The sequence below is a fragment of the Mustela lutreola genome, chromosome 16, assembly GCF_030435805.1.
Source record: "Mustela lutreola isolate mMusLut2 chromosome 16, mMusLut2.pri, whole genome shotgun sequence".
NCBI lineage: Eukaryota > Metazoa > Chordata > Mammalia > Carnivora > Mustelidae > Mustela > Mustela lutreola.
Window position 1 is genome coordinate 53359687 of NC_081305.1, and position 14846 is coordinate 53374532.

At 44.9% G+C, this 14846-nt stretch overlaps 1 pseudogene; it reads left to right on the top strand.

Moving 5' to 3' along the window:
• Positions 1-2175: 2175 nt before the first annotated feature.
• Positions 2176-3486, top strand: LOC131817705 (vomeronasal type-1 receptor 4-like; annotated as a pseudogene).
• The last annotated feature ends 11360 nt before the right edge of the window (positions 3487-14846 follow it).

Sequence of the window (14846 nt, forward strand, 5' to 3'; positions counted from 1 at the left end):
TCTCTAAACATACCACACAAAAAATTAATTCTTTTTCTTAAAAGATATTATTTATTCACTTGACAGAGAGCGAGCACAAGCAGGGGGAACAGCCAAGGGAGTGGGAGAAGCAGACTCCCACCTGAGCAGGGAGCCTGATGCGGGGCTCGATCCCAGGACTCTGGGATCATAACCTGAGCCCAAGGAAGATGCTTAACTGACTGAGCCATGCAGGCACCCCCCAAAAATTAATTCTTAATGATTTGCAGATCCAAATTTTAAGGACAGATAATGAAGTTTTTTTAAGAAAACACAAAAGAATTTATCTGTGATTTTAGAATAGGAAATGATGCCTTAACCAGGACAAAGCATTCTCTATGAAGGGGGAAAATGACACATTAGATTATTGTATTGAAATTAAGAGCCTCTTTTTATCAAGTGATAGACATACTTACATAATAATTATATAATCTTTCATTTTTAGTTGCTGCTATTAATTATTATTATTACTGGGGCAGAAGCTCAGCCTGTCTTGTTCAGACTCTATTGCAATGTGCCTGTTTCATAATTGCACTTATGGTGCTCACTCTCGGTGAGTGAATAAATAATGGGATGCTGTGCAAATGCATACATTTACTCATACTTTTGAATAAGATGAGCAGATTTTGTGTTCCTTATTCAGGCAAGGCAGAACCTGGGCACACTGTGGCCACTGCTCATGAGCAGAAAGGGGCTGACAATTGGAAAACAGAGAGATTATAGCCGTGGTGTTCCCCAGCCACCAACTGGGATTATAAATAAGAGTAATACAAACTTGAAAGATGGAGGAGAGGAAGTAAAAAGACACAAAGGTGCTCTGGGTGGCTCTGGACTCAGGAGAGTATCTGGTGGAGACAGTAGTCCTGTGAATGTGTTGGACACGCTGCTTGTGCCTGTGCAGAACACAAACCATGGAGCTGCTGGTCCAGATTATGAGCCCCAAAAACAGGACTGCAAGGAGTAACAGCAAGGCTGCATACAATGAGTCTCTGGTTTTGTCATGATGAACTGCAGAATAGTATCCAAAATCTTTTTGTGATTCTTTTGTCACTCAGTTTTACCAGTCACATACGTAGGAAAAATAACATTTACCAGTGTAGAGGACCAAACATAGAAAATGAAGAAACCAATGCACTGTAGGACTTTTACTTTAAGCAGTGCTCCCTAGGAGACTCTGCTAAAGAGGCTGGTACTGAAGAGGCAGGTGCTGCTAAGGGACCCACCCCTGCCCACTCTGTGCACATGGAAAAGAAGTTGACATCTAAAGTCACTGAAGAAATGTTCAACCCAGAATTTACCGTTGTCTATAGATATCATTCTGTTAGACTTCCTGTACCTATGGGAGTTGGGGGAAGGGTGAATATTGGAAAACTGTATTTTGCAAACTTCCCATATTGACCTGCACTTCCAAATTAACTGTAATTGAGATGTGCAAATGTGTCCATCGGTTTCTAATGTAAATTATATATTATCATGTACTTCATTTTATTTGTATTTCTTAGAAAATCTTCTCGGTTACTTTGTTTCTATATTTCTGCTTATAGCATAAATGATGCTTTGGTCCACAGGTCTGAAGACTGAGAAATAATTCTTTTGGGGTAGAAAAACTTTTCAGGGGAACAGAGAATACAGTGTGACACACGTGCTTCAAGGCCAGTCCCACCTGTGTCAGACCTCAGTATTTCCTCCTCCCTCCCTAGGAGACCCTGTCTGCCTCCAGGGATCAAAGGAAAGAAAGAACCCTCCAAACACTTGCAAAGGTCTCTTTGGAGATGATAACCACAAACTTGTCATCTGGATTTTATGAAGATATTCAAAACTTTTTCATTGTTGGTATTAGCCTAGACAATAAGCATTTACACATAATTGGAAACCATTTCTGTGTACAGAATACAAAATACCAAGTGTAAAATAATATAACAAAGTATGTTTCTTTATTTTTAAAGATTTAATTATCTCTTTGTCAGAGAGAGAGAGAGAGTGGCAGGCAGAGGGAGAAGCAGGCTCCCCTCTGAGCAAGAAAGCCAGTGCTGGACTCAGCCCTAGGACACTGGGATCATGACCTCAGTTGAAGGCAGACGCTTAACCGACTGAGCTGCCCAGACATCTCCCCACCTGTATTTTGAAGAAGACTTCTAACTTTGTTAGAACAGCACCATGTATAAAGGTACTGCCATTATACCAGCCCAGCCAGGATCACCTCTTCCCATTTCTATCAAAATGGTTTGAATTTGGTAAATCATTAACCTTTCTCTGCCTCAGTGTTCTTTATCTTTTCCACGAAAACGCTAGTACTGACTCTCTCATGAAGTTGGGAGGAATCCAGAATGTCTGTAACCGTGCGTTGTATGAATCATGTTCTCTAGAAAGCACTGAATATGAAACAGTCAATACTTGGAAACCTGTTATTGTGCGATTACTAGAGGTAATTATTTGTAAGGTGGAACTAATGTAAGAGGAAAATATTGAATTCCAGCTGGTATGACACACAGAGCTCACTTCTCATGCAGGGATCTCTGGCTTGGAGGAAGTATATCACTCCCTGGGACCTGGCAGAAAGGCTGACAGGGATTTGGCAATAGGAATCATCCTTCTACTACAGATAATAGTTGGAATTCTGGGGAATTTCTCTCTTCTTTACCATTATCTCTTGCTTCACTTGACAGAATGCAGGGTTAGGTCCACAGATGTGCTTCTCAAGCACCTGACTTAGTCATTTCTTCTAAAGGAATCCCCCAAACGATGGCAGGTTTGGGGTTGAAATATTTCCTTAGTGATTTTGCATGCAAACTTGTTTTCTATGTGTACAGAGTGGGCAGGGATGTGGCCATTGGAACCATCTGCCTCCTGAGTTTCTTCCAGGTCATTATAATTAGTCCCAGAAACTCCAGATGGTTAGAGCTTAAAGTGAGAGCTCCCAGGTACCTGGGCACCTCCAGCATCCTCTGCTGGGTCCTGAACATGATGCTAAATATTACTATTTTGTTTATGACTGGCACAAGAAACAACATAACCATTACAAGGAAAAGTGATTATGACTACTGTTATTCCATAAGTGGTAGCCACATAGCACAGTCATTGTATGTAGCATCAATATTGTTCCGTAATGGTTTCTGTTTGGGGCTCATGATCTGGGCCAGTGGTTGCATAGTTTTCATCCTGCACCAGCACAAGTGGCGGGTCCAATACATTCACAGGAATACTCTTTCCCCCAGACCCTCCCCTGAGAGCACAGCCACCTGAAGCACCCTTGTCCTGGGGAGCACTTTTGTTTCCTTCTGGACTCTGTCCTCCCTCTTCCACATCTGTCTGGTCGTGTTTAACAACCCCAGTCTGTGGCTGAGGAATGCTTCTGTACTACTGAACACATGTTTTCCTACTGTCAGTCCCTACATCCTCATGAGCCATGACTCCAGAAAGTCCAGCCTCTGCTTTCCTTGCAAAGGAACACAAAATCACTTAAGCTGATCATAAATATGTAAATTGTATATTTATTCAAATGGTTATTTAGTTACCATCCCCTCCAGGTATAAGCACTGCTATGAAACAGTCACAGGGCAAGAGTAGCAAACAGGAATGACTGAGCTTCTGCTCCTCAGTAAACATTACTATGAACAGCAATAGTAAATGAAATAGAATTACATTAACATTCATTGATAATTGATAATTGATATTTATGATGGTTGCGGTGGAGGAGTTCAGGTTCTGTGTGGTGATTACATGAGTGGTTCTGGAAACCTCCCCACTGGTGCTCACACACACTCCCTCTCTCAAACAAATAAAATCTTTAAAAAAGTCATACAAAACGAGCTTACACAGGTCTTGACATTTAAACCTTGACAATTTGAACTCTGAACTTCCAAATTCTAAATATGCCCACTAGAAACACATCTCATACTGGATATTCCTCATGATTATAAATATATCCCCATCCCAAAAATATTCTTTTATTTTCTCTAACTGTATTTTCCCCCTCACCTGTATGAACTACTACTTCATTTATTTCAGCAAGAATCATAATCATAATACAGACATCTTTACTGTTCCCAAATACTAAAATTTAGATCAGTGCAAACTATTGATATACAGAGATATTTTCAAAAACCAAGAATTATTATTAAGATTAAGATTATTAAGAATTATTCTACAATGAGATTTAAAAACATACTTAATTGCACTACCATTGCACTATTGGATATTTATCCCAAAGATAAAGACATAGTGAAAAGAAGGGTCATATACACCCCAATGTTCATAGAAGCAATGTTCATAGTAACCAAACTGTGGAGGGAGCTGAGATGCCCTTCAACAAATAAATGGATAAAGAAGAATGGATAAAGAAGACATGGTTCATATATACAATAGAATATTCCTCTTGCCATCAGAAATGATGAATACCCAACTTTTGCATCAATATGGATGGGACTGGAGGGGATTATGCTGAGTGAAATAAGTCAAGCAGAGAAAGTTAATTATCATATGGTTTCACTTATATGCGGAACATAAGGAATAGCACAGAGGACATTAGGAGAAGGAAGGAATAATGAAGGGTGGGGAGAATCGGAATGGGGACTAACCATGAGAGACTGCGGACTTCAAGAAACAAACCGAGGGTCTTAGAGGGGAGAGGGGGTGGGTTGGCCCGGTGATGGGTATTAAGGAGGGCACGTATTGCATGGAGCACTGGGTGTTATATGTAAACAGTGAGTGGTGGAACACTACATCAAAAACTAATGACATACTATATGCTAACATAATAAAAATAATAATTTATAATAATATAATATAATAATAATTAAAATTTTAAATTAAATTTTTTAAAAAATGGAGCCAAGGACATTTTATGGATTTTCAAAGTTAGCTTTCCCTTGTTTAGCTAATAAAAAGCACTTTACTTTCTGGAAAATTTTAATATGGGTCATTATAATTTTACCTAAAATTTAATATTAAATTGTTATCTTCACTAGCATAATAAATATTAATTGTAAAAAAAAACAAAAAATAAAATAAAAACTTACTCAATATTGGAAATATGTCTTAAACATTTCCTAAGGCAATGAATATTTTCACTTTATGAATTTTTTATTAGCATATGGTTACTTGATTTATACCAAATAAATGGTTCAAAACTATTATCCGTTGTTACCTTCTCATCTCCTTTTTATTGCTTCTCTCAACTGTTAAAACTCTTCCAGACATCTGGTTAAGTTAAATTCTAAGCCCAATAACTAGATTCAAACTCAGTCCCAGCAATTCACTAGATGTTCCAAACAATATTCTCATAAAATCAGAATGATGAAATCTCAAGGATTAATTTGTGGTTTCATACATTGGTGTACTGATATCATAACAATTCATAATATGTGTGTGTGTGTTGCTTCTTACACCAGCCACCTACCATTAAGGGTGGTGCACCTCTTTCTGCAGTCTCTCCTTGCCCTCTGTATAGGGCGCTGGCTTCAGAGTTCACCCAGGAAGCTCCCCAGTTGGCAAACCAACACTTGATGTGTCCTCTCTCTTTCCATGCACCTACACGTCTACACTGGGAAGCAGGGCTGTGAGGAAGATAGAATGACCTAAAGTGTGTAAAACCCTTAGTTCAGCTCCCAACATGGACCAAGTACTAGCTGCAAGAAGGATGGGCTAATGTCCTTAAATGAATACGGTGTTCAGGCATAACTATGGAAAAGAAATCAAATATCACATGTTTTAAATAATTTTTCACAAGGAAAAATTAACTTTCTTTAAATATAGAAAGGGGGGCAAAGATCTTCTTTCAAATGTATTCACTCCCAGGTTGGTCCAAATGACCAGCTGGGTCATAGAGGAAAAGCATATCAAATGCTGGAAAGTTCACTGCAAACACAAACCGCACACCAGGTGGGACTTTGAGCTGAGATTTGCCAGTGGGTTTTCCTAGTACTTGTCTCTCCATCACCTGCCTCAAAAACACCCAGGGCATTAACACAGATCACAGGTTCCTGGGTCAACGTAATGAGAATTTCTCTTGCAGTACCTGAATTTCCCACTTATCAGAGCATCACTGGTGATAGTAGGGCTCACGTTCCCAACTGCTCTTGGCTTTCTCCAACACACTGAGCAGGCCCAGGGAGAGTGGAGCCTGGGGACTCGCTGAGACTTGGAAGCTAATGGCTGTATCATACTGTTATTTTATAGTCCTGATGTGGCCTCTGGTGGTGTTAATTCTGTTTCCAAGAAAGCCTCATTAAAGCAACCTGGGGAGTCCCAAGTTGAAGAACCAAGTTGAAGATTTCCCTCCATCTTTTCCTGGGTTTGGGGCCCCCGACCAGGAGGAAGCCTGGACAGTCCTATCACACTGCCTGTTAGGGACACGGCCCTGGCAAGACAGAGAAGTTGTGAGACAGAATCTCACAGACAGAAAGGGGACATCTGGTTTGTTCCCCCTCCCCTCCAGTGAAATCCCACTCAAGGGAATGTGAAAGTTGAAATGACATGGCGACACTCATGTCCAGGGGTTTTCAAGTGGAGCTGGGAGGCCATTCAGGAGGTAAGCCTGAAGCCCGCCCTCCCCTGGTGGAACCATGAACTTTGAACGGGGTCCGCCCACGCACATCTCAGGACAAGGCACAAACGCACCTGCAAGTTCTTACAGTAATGGACTTTAGTGACTGGTGATGAGAAGCCAAGATTCATTTGCTGTCATCAACACCGACCAAAATTCTTTGTAAGCAACGTACTGGAGCATTCCCTCTCGTCCTCAGAAACCCTGACTTCTCCCTAATGAGACACTGTCTGCATTACCACCCCCATCTCTGCAGCCTGTAAGACAATTCTCCAGTCCCAGATAAATGCTTTTGCTTAAATACGGTCTCCTGACAATTTTAGGTTGACATGAATCAAAAAGAGGAAATTTCCTCTTATTTCCTCTTTTTGATTCGGGATAGAATTTCCCCCAAAATACGTTCATGCAGTGTTCTCTTCACACTCTACCTCCAGCTTCCTCAACTTTGCTGCGTGTTACAAATAACCATGAAAGGGGGCTCCTGCGTGGCTCAGTCAGTTAAGCCTCAGACTCCTGATTTCAGATAAGGTCACGTTCTCAGGGTTGTGGGATTGAGCGTGGCATAAAGCTCCACACTCAATGGAGAATCTGCTTGGAATTCTCTCTCTCTCTCTCTCCCTCCTACCCTCCTCCGCTCTCTGTATCTCTCTCTCCCTAAAATAAAATCTTCAAAAAACAAACAAACAAAGAAAACCCCAAATAATCACAGAGGGTTTGACACCTAACATCCACGCAGGTCAGAATACAGTTTCCACCTCCTGTGTCTACTGTCACACAGAGCCCTCCTGACACTTTGGCAACAACTGCCATCCCCCACCCCCCACCCCCTGCAACAAACAAGCCTCCAACACCAGCTGGGTGTCCAAGAATTCAACTCAGTTCTGCCATCGTCTACCCCAAGACATGCCAGGTCCCACGGGTGAGGGCTTGGTCCCACGAGATCACACGCCAACACACACACACACACACTTTGGGCACATCTGCCACCCAGGCTTCTGAGCGACCAGCTATAGATCAGAAGTTCCAACAACCCCCTCCTTGAGTTTGATTAATCTACTGGAGCAGCTCACAGAACTCAGGGAACCACTCACGTTTTTCAGTCTGTTAAAGGGCTGTGGTGTGTCACTGTCTCGGTGTGGATGCCAGCAGGGAAGGTCTCTAAATGCCCGGCTTCTGGGATCTTAGGGAGGCTTCCCTCCCCTGGGCATGACTGACCATTGGCTCCATTTCCAGCCCCTCCCCTTCCTGGTGAAGAGGCCTGGGGGCAGGTCTGAGAGTCCCAAGCTTCTCACCGTGGCTGGTGCTTTCTGGTAACCAGCCCCACCCAAGAACCCACCCACGGTTACCTCATTAGCACAAGAGATGTTCCCAGCGCCCTTACCATTTAAGAAATGGCAGGGATTTTAGGAGCTCTGTGTCAGGAAGCTGGGGCAGAGACCTATATGTATGTTTTTCCTATCATCTCATGTCATGTTTCAAACCCAACCTAACCAATGAATATCCCTGGGGGGTAGGAGCAGGTGGTTACGGTATTTAAAGCTCACCAGGTGGTTCTGATGTACAGACTGAGAACCAGTCGATTTTCGCGCTTACCACACTTGAACCTGTATATGAAACACCTGGAATTATTATGAAGAACCCCAGATACTGGTTCAAGCTGGCTTGTGCTTGGGAGTCTGTATTTCTTAACAGTTTCAGGTCCTTGGATTCGACTGTAGGAACCTCCTCTTTACTCAGATAGAACTAGATGAAGAAAAAAAATTGAACCGACATGATAAGGAAGAATCAAAAAGCTGTGATACATGTTCTCTCTCACAGATTTTCACTCCTCCTGAAAGAACGCAGTCGACCGTAACACTGCAACGGTTTTTTTTTTTTTTTTAAGATTTTATTTATTTATTTGACAGACAGAGATCACTAGTAGGCAGAGAGGCAGGCAAAGGGGGTGGGGAAGCTGGCTCCCTGCTGAGCAGAGAGCCCGATGCAGGGCTTGATCCCAAGAATCTGAGATCATGACCTGAGCCAAAGGCAGAGGCTTAACCCTCTGAGCCACCCAGGTGCCCCTGCAATGGGTTTTTAATACCAAAATATAAACGTTTAAAGAATAGCCCCATTCCCCAAGGCAAAGAGAATTCCCACAGAAACGCTGCCTCAATGTGGAACATTCTACCCCCAGAAGAGCCACTGTTTCAGGGGTGCAGAGCTTCTCCACAATCCTCTGCCAGTCACCCAAGTCTTTGTCATTTACCCACCGGGTACAGACGAATTTCATAGCTTTCTACTGACATTAGGGTTTGACATGGCTTCCCCAAGTTGACTCAGTTTCTTAAACAAGATCTGATTCACAAAGGACTATGCATGACAATTTCATAAGCTCCATTTTAAATACAACTTAAATTTACAAAATTTACAGGCAGTGTCTGCATGATGTCACCTGGACCCCCAGCATGGGCACTGGTGTCTGACTCACAGGACACAGAAAAGAGGTGCTCCTGCCTCTCTTCCCCGTCTCTCAGCCACTTCCCATCAGGGGACAGTGGGCACCCAGTTTTCTCTCCACTCGACCTCTCTCAGGCATTCTCTTCATTGGGGAGGGGGGAACTAGAAGGTCCCCTGGGACCCCAGGAACCTGTCTCTCTGACGTCTCTAAGATGTGAGGACTCCGACCGGCCGGGGCAGACTTCTCTGCAGAGATTCGGGGGCAGTTGACAACTTGGAGCTCGGCTCTCCCGTGGCCCATCTTCTACACGGGCCTTGCCCCCGCTAGCCTGGAATGTGCCTGGGTGTTGGAGTTTAGGGACGGCACAGGCCTGGCCTGAGCTCACACCAGCAGAGCTAGATGGGGCCCGGGGATCAAACCTGGCACGAGGGCTGGTGTCTTCCCAGTCACTTGGGGTATCTGGATCCAAGAGAAGTGCACTGGGGCGACGGACAGGTCACCAGGAGCTCAGTTTGGGGGGGTTAGAAGAGGCAGAATCTTGCTCTCTTTGGAGGGTTCTGGCAAGTCTGGAGAGCAACCTGGGGAGAGATTTTACCAGGAGCCTGAATGCTGAGCTTGGAGTTGTGGCCACATTTCCCTACAACAGGCTGCAGGTGGGACCTCGAGGTCACATGATGATGCTTGGCCTATGCCTGGGCCAGTGTCTTCCCGGCAGGCCAGGGGACATCGGCAGAGAAAACACCAGGCCTGCTGGCTGTGGACTTGGTGATGAGAGGCGAGTCCTGGCAGGAGCACTGTAGAGCTCGGCAGACAGAATCCATACTACGTCTTAGGGCTGGCTCACCAGCACGCATTTCCCGGGCTTCACTGAGAGGCAGTGTAGACCACTCATCAGGTGTCACGAAGGGGAGCTGACCTGTGGGGACCGGGCCCAGGACAGATCGTCTCTTATTTGTTTGGATGGGCAGTGGCCTGGTGGGGCGCTGTGGGAGAAGGAACCTCACATCACACACCTCAGAATGTGTCACCCGTACTGCACACAGGTGTGCGGGAGTGTCAGGGTGTGTGACAACTGTCCACCAGGACTCCACACAGGACTGATGCACTCAGCCGCGTCACCACAGCATAGAACATGCAGAGTGTAAACGGCAACCATCCTTTTGAAGGGTAATCTGGGAGTATTCACAAAATTTTGCAAAATGCATCATCTTGATCTAGGATCACAGAAAACATCTGACAGATCCCTTCGCCTGGGCCCAGAAACACCTCCACAAGCATCTGCTGGCCAACTTGCACAAAACGGAAAAAATACGTATTTCAAGAAAGAAACTGGAATATGAAAAACACGTAGGACACCCACAAGGCTCCTCTAGGCCAGCCTGGGGTTGACTGTAATCCTGCGCACCCGAGAATGAAGTGAAATGCAGATGGAGACACAGAGCAGGGAGGCAGGGGCAAGACTCACCCTCAGGTGGGCGCCCACGTCCACAGTTTCCTTCCACGAGCCCTGCTGCTTCTGCTGTGGTCTCAGGGGTGGTCTCGGCAGCAAAGCCTCCCTCCTCTGCTCTTTTTGCCTGCAGAAAAATCATGTGAACTGTCTGGCCACCCCGACCTTCTTGCCCACACAGTGACCGTGCACCCGGAACACTCCTAGAGCCCAGACATCACCCCTGTTCTGGGGTGGGGGTGCTCCACGGCCCGATAATCGTTCTGACCCTGTGGTTCCTCACCTCTGTCTTGGTTCCCTCCTGCTGTCAGTACTGTGGAAGGACCCCGGGACTTGTAAGTCTTGAGGCCTCCTGGGTTCCAGGTTTTCATCCTTATTGGAGTCCAAGACCTGGGGAACAAGGGCCCTGGCCCAGCACTTCATGGTGCACCTCCGGCTGCTGCCCAGGTGCCCAAAGGCCCCGCAGTTCTTGCATTTCACCTGCAGGGGGAGGGAGTGAGTGCTCAGCGAGTCAGCAGAAATCCCTGCGGCTTTCACAGGTTCACGTCAGGGCAGATATTTGGAGTTGGAAGAGGACATAGACCCAGTGCCGGTGGCCAGGAAATTGGAGATGCTATGGCACCACTCGGAGCCCATTTTATGATGGCCACGAACTGGATTGAGCATTGCGGACACCAAGCGGAACGTGCCGCTAAGTGGGGAATAAGGTTGCTCCCCAGAGGATCTGACTGGGCCAATTCCCCAGGTTAGGACATCAGAAACAGGCCAGACTGGGATAAGTCAAAAGCTCCGAGTTACAGACCCACAGGTATCAGTGCTTAAACTCACTCTGTGGGGGCCATGCAGATCCTCTGGTTTTTGAAACATTCAAGAAGCCACTTACCCCAGTTTTCTCTTCTGGGGAGGGATTCCTTTGCCCCACTGGTCCCCTCTGTGGCTTCCTCGAGTTCTGAGCTATAGGGGGTCTTGGGGACCGCTGGTATATGCAATCCCCCACCATATCCTTGGGCTTCTGGCCTTTCTCCCTCGGGGATTGATCGTCAGACTCCCTACTCACAAGAAAAGGACCAAAAAAGAAATCATGTAGACACAGAGCCAGAAGTCCTTCATACCCCTACTTCTCTTCCAGGACTGGGTGGGGGACTCACTGATCACCAAGTGACACCCACAGGGATACGGTCTCTGGTGAACTGATGCCCGGTCTGGGCCATGTTGTGATGTTTTCCCATCATTACTTACTCCCAGGATAGGACACTGCCTCATAGGAAAAGGCCACTTGGTCTATAAATGGTGAACTTAGATTTGCAACATGAAAGCCTGTACAAGTCCTCCCTGAAAATATCAGTATGACTGAGGCCGGTGTCCTGGGTTTCCCTCCAGCCGCTCCCTCCAAGCATAAGGCATCTTCTCATATTTATCAAAACCAATAAGGAGGCCAACAGCTAGTGATTCTTTCCCTACGGATTTCCGGGAAAGTCCATTTTCACTAAACAACGTCTTACAGAGAAAACCCACTGCTTCCTCTGACAAAGGCTTGCGGGGATTTGATGTGACACTAATGAACACCTGTGACTCTTCAGATGTGACCCCCATCACCATCACAATTACAATATGGCTGTTGTCGGCAGAGGCACCCCAAGCCGCATTGGGACACATACCCAAGGTTGCTGTGCCAGCTCACAGACGTGCAGGGCTCTCAAAGAAGAGTCCGGGTGATGGTGAGGGTCACACAAGTCAGAAGCTTCCCGGCATGTTTGTGCACAAGTCTACAGCCCACACCAGCGCCCCAGAGGGAATTCCCGCACCCCCTCCCCAGACCTTGCCCACGTTACCCCCTGACATTCGTCCCACCTCTCCTCTTGGTCTCCGTGTCTCCGTGGAGCTGTAAGAGGCCAGCCCCCCGAAGGCTGACATTTCTTACTGGAGACACAGCGGGCACTAGGGTCCTCTCCTGGCATCAGAGGAAACCGTAGCATTACCTCCACAGCAGCAACAATGACCCATTTCTCTGTCATCAAGTCAAGCTGATAGAGAGAAAAGAGGGTTAGGATAGAGTTCTGCGCACAGGAGGAAGCCTTGGGATCATATAAGATAACTAAACAAAATCTCAATTTCATGTGCTCCTGAATGCAAAGCTATTCAGAGTAAAGGCTCTCTCCTCCAGTTCAGCCGTGGGTTTGCCGATGACGTCCACCAGGGGGCGCTGCAGGCACAGGGACCGCTGGTGATCCCCAGGTGGGGGAACTCTGCCCTGTGATTTGTTTACTTCGCGTCCCTGCAACGGGCCAGGGCCCACATACCCACGTGGCTAACCACGGGCTTTCAGCCCGGATCATGGTCATGGGGGGAGACATCAGCACTTGACTGGGAGGCCAGCTCGTGCCTCCACATGTCACCTGCCCAACCTCTCCCACACTTACGTCTCTCTGCGGAATCCCAAGCTGCTTTAAGAAATCTTTCCCCTGTTCCATTGAGAGCTGGGTGGGGTCCATCACGGTTGTTCTGTCCCAGGGACTCTGTTGCCCTGTGGGAGATGGAAAATGAAACCACAAAACTCTGCATATCCCTGGACCCCCACCCCCGCAATGCACAAGACAGCCAGCTCCCACCTCTAGCCTGCCGCTGTCTACCCTTTTACCTTTACTTCTAATTACACCTCCATAGTCTTCTACTAGAAACACAGTACCAATTTGAATGAGAAATAAGGTGACAATTTAAAAATAAAAATTCTCTACTAGACTTACCTGACTTAACTAGACTTTATATATACATGAAGTACAGATTCCATATTTAGGGACCTTATGTTTATACCATAAAACATTTGGAAAAAGTGATCATGTAACTGGGTTCAAAAAGAAAATTCAATATATTAGAAAACTGGATATCTTACACTCTATAGTTCCCCTTTGTCACAACTAAATAAAAGTAAATATAACTACACTATTGAACTTCTTTATAAGATTAAGTATGCTCAAACTATTCACTACATTTCCAGAAATTCTGAAATCAAATTCCTTAAAATAAAAAATGAAATTCAAATGGAAATTATACAGAAGGAAACAAAGCACTTTATGCAAAAACTTAGGAGCAGGGCAAAACCACGTTCAGGGAGAAATTCCTTAGTCTAATGGCCATATTATATACAAACATAAAATTTATAGGACGTTTTCATCTTAAGATATTGTAGCGGGGGGAAAAAAAGAAACTGCAGCAGGAAAACAAAAGATCACAAAACGGAGGCACCAGGGTGGCTCAGTCAGTTAAGTGTAAGCCATTGGCTCAGATCTGTGATCCCAGAATCCCAGGATCAAGCCCGGAGTCAGGTTCCCTGCTCAGCAAGGAGCCTGCTTCTCCCTCTCCCTCCGTACCCTCCACTCATGCTTTTTCACTCTCTCTCTCTCAAATACACAAAATCTTTTCTTTAAAAAAGGAAGAAAAAATGAAATTATTTAAATCAAAATTAGTTAATCAAATTAGTTAAAATTAGTCAATCAAAAACTCAGTGGGAGTACCTGGCTGGTTCAGTCAGTAGAGGATGCAACTCTTGATCTCGGTTGGTGAATTCAAGCCCCACATTGGGGCAGAGTTTACATACCTACAAACACACATACGTAGGATCTAACAGGAAAATAGAGTGTAATAGGTAAATATATTATTTCTTTGAAAACAGCAATAGAACCCATTATCACAGGCTGCCATAAAAAGATAATAAAATTTATCATAATAGATTATATTAGAAGAAATGCTGTATCTAATCTTGGGACAAATGTATTTGAAAATCTAGTATAATCTAGTACACTTTCCTCTTTGATTTTTTTTTTTTTTAAGTAAACTCTGCATCCAGCCTGGGACTAGAACTCCCCACGTCAAGATGAAGAGTCACATCCTCTACCAGCTGAGGGAGCCGGGTGCCCCTCCTTCAAATTTCAAATGACCAGAATTGAGTAATGAGGAAGCATTTCCTAAGGACAAATTAAGGTAGAATAATTCTTGTCTCTCCATTGGACTGGGAGTTTCATAGCTGAAGTGCTTCTCTGTTTCATTTCTGGGTTCATGATCCGTGCTCAGAACTTCAACCAGCTCCAAAGAAGTTCTCATGAACACATTGGCATAAAAGATAAACTAATAAATCACTTACTCTTTTTAAAAGTCCTGGGCCTTGGGTGATCAGTCTCTGCAATGACCTAAAAGTTAAAATTTGTCTAAAAATTAACATTTTTTAAGGTTTTTGAATCAGTCCCTACCCAAAGAAATTCTATTAAACAATAAACAAATCTTTATTTCAACACCTAAAATGCCCCCCTCTCCCTATTTTCTTTTATTTTTGTGAAGGGGTAAACAGAGGTCCCAAATAGTCATGGAAACTAACCTGTGGTTTTGTGTCTGTTGGTGGCTCT